This window comes from Bison bison, unplaced genomic scaffold (assembly GCF_000754665.1).
Source record: "Bison bison bison isolate TAMUID 2011002044 unplaced genomic scaffold, Bison_UMD1.0 scf7180017864211, whole genome shotgun sequence".
NCBI classification, from domain to species: domain Eukaryota; kingdom Metazoa; phylum Chordata; class Mammalia; order Artiodactyla; family Bovidae; genus Bison; species Bison bison.
This window is the reverse complement of record NW_011494783.1, coordinates 1,179,596-1,182,059: the sequence shown is the minus strand read 5'-3', so window position 1 is coordinate 1,182,059 and position 2,464 is coordinate 1,179,596. Positions and strand designations below refer to the sequence as shown.

Sequence of the window (2,464 nt, the reverse complement as noted above, 5' to 3'; positions counted from 1 at the left end):
CACCCTTATGGCAGAAAGTGAAGAGGAACTGAAAAGCCTCTTGATGAAGGTGAAAGTGGAGAGTGAAAAAATTGGCTTAAAGCTCAACATTCAGAAAATGAAGATCATGGCATCTGGTTCCATCACTTCATCGGAAATAAATGGGGAAACAGTGGAAATAGTGTCAGACTTTATTTTTCTGGGCTCCAAAATCACTGCAGATGGTGACTGCAGCCATGAAATTAAAAGACGCTTGCTCCTTGGAAGGAAAGTTATAACCAACCTAGATAGCATATTGAAAAGCAGAGACATTACTTTGCCAACAAAGGTTCATGTAGTCAAGGCTCTTGTTTTTCTAGTGGTCACGTATGGATGTGAGAGTTGGACTGTGACGAAAGCTGAGCGCCGAAGAATTGATGCTTTTGAACTATGGTGTTGGAGAAGACTCTTGCGAGTCCCTTGGACTGCAAGGAGATCCAACCAGTCCATTCTAAAGGAGATCAGCCCTGGGATTTCTTTGGAAGAAATGATGCCAAAGCTGAAACTCCAGTACTTTGGCCACCTCATGCGAAGAGTTGACTCATTGGAAAAGACTCTGATGCTGGGAGGGATTAGGGGCAAGAAAAGAAGGGGACGACAGAGGATGAGATGGCTGGAAATGCATCACTCACTCGATGGACCTGAGTCTGAGTGAATTCCGGGAGTTGGTGACGGACAGGGAGGCCTGGCATGCTGTGGTTCATGGGGTCGCAAAGAGTTGGACACGATTGAGCGACTGAACTGATCTTATCTGATCTGACATGTTCTCCTTGGTGATTTCAGGAGACTGGACCTGCAGCAGAAGCCACAAAGCTAATAATGGTTTTGCAACTAAATATGCCTGTTTTGCTTTTAAGGGTAATTCAAGCTGTGATTGGCCTGATCCACTAAAGATCTTTCAAATGTAATTTTGTTATTCATCTTTAGTGTCCTGTCTTTACAGTAAACCATAGCAATCCCCTCATGCATAAAGGTTGTTGTGATTTTTGCTTTTGACTTTATAACCCGTCTTGTTTTTTTTCTCATTAGCTTTTGAGTTCTGTGAGTTAGGATTCTTTTAGTGATGACGTTTTAAAGAATTTTACCTTCGTATATGTGAAAGAAATAATCTTTTATCAGCAATAAAATGTTTTAAAACTATCCATTTTCAGACCTAGTTTTTGATGTATGGCTAATTCAAGGTTGTTATTGTTTAGTTGCTAGGTCATATCTGATTCTTTTGCTATCCCATAGACTGTAGCCCCCAGGCTCCTCTGTCCATGAGGTTTCCCAGGCAAGAATACTGGACTGGGTTGCCATTTCCTTCTACAGGAGATCTTCCCACCCAGGGATGAAACCTGCATCTCCTGCCTTGGCAGACTGACTCTCTACCACTCAACCACCAGGGAAGCCCCAATAAGAAGGGTAGATACAAAATTGTTGTATACCTGAAATTTGCTTTCAAGAAAATAGTTGAGATTTCAAGGATTACTTTACTGGTTGCTCACATGGTTTCTCCATGGTTATTTGGACCAAACTTATTTGAGCAGAAGTATCCTTTTGGAATAAGGAAAATTGAAGTTTTAGCAGTCTCAGAAGTGAGAAGCACTGAACACCCCAATTCACACTCAAGACATTTGGAACATAGACTTCAAGCCACTACTGATGATTGCCCAGGAGAGTAAATAATCTTGTTAAATGTGAGTTTTAATAGTAATATTTATGTGCTGTTTAGGCAGAATTTACCTAAAACTAAAAAATAGGCAGTACTAAGAAATTACCTTTTATATCTGTCTTCTGTGTTGTCTTTTATCAATATTTTATAATTTTTGCCATACAGAATCTTTTACATGTGTTTTTCAGTTTACATGTGTTTCTATTTCTTTGAAGTGATCGTAATACTGTGTTTTAAATTTTGGTTTAGTACTGACGTGTTCATTGTCAGTATATAGAAGTGTGATTTTTTTGTGTGGGGAACATCCTTATTTGAGAAGTGACATTGTGTTCCCACAGGAAATAATGAAGCACAGAAAAGACTTGTTATTATTTAGGCAAAATTTTCAATTTTTTTGTATAATTCTGAGATTTTCTATAACATTCAACCATATCACAGGAATTATTGTAAATATAACCTTATTTTTAGGAGAAATATTATAAAGAAAATATTTACCCAGAAAAATGATTTTCTGAGGAGATGTTTCATGATATATTATTTTAGAATATAAGTATAGTATAATATATGCAGGAACAATAATTTAAAATTTTATGTTTGCTATGTTTTAGACCAGATTTGCTTTGATTATACTCTTGTTTTAAAAAGTCAGTTTGATCATCCTTGCCTGTAAAAATCACCCCTTCTGAATAGACCTTTACATTAAACATAATGATTTTGGACATCTTGTATGACATTTTAAATGAATTTTCACATGTTGATTTGCTCACTCATCAATTTTTTTTTTTTTTTTTT

At 36.9% G+C, this 2,464-nt stretch overlaps 1 protein-coding gene across 3 annotated transcripts in view; it reads left to right on the top strand.

The window, feature by feature from the left end:
* TPK1 (thiamin pyrophosphokinase 1) overlaps positions 1–2,464 on the top strand; it is a 395,885-nt gene that overhangs the window by 116,131 nt on the left and 277,290 nt on the right. The gene's annotated exons all lie outside the window — the stretch shown is intronic.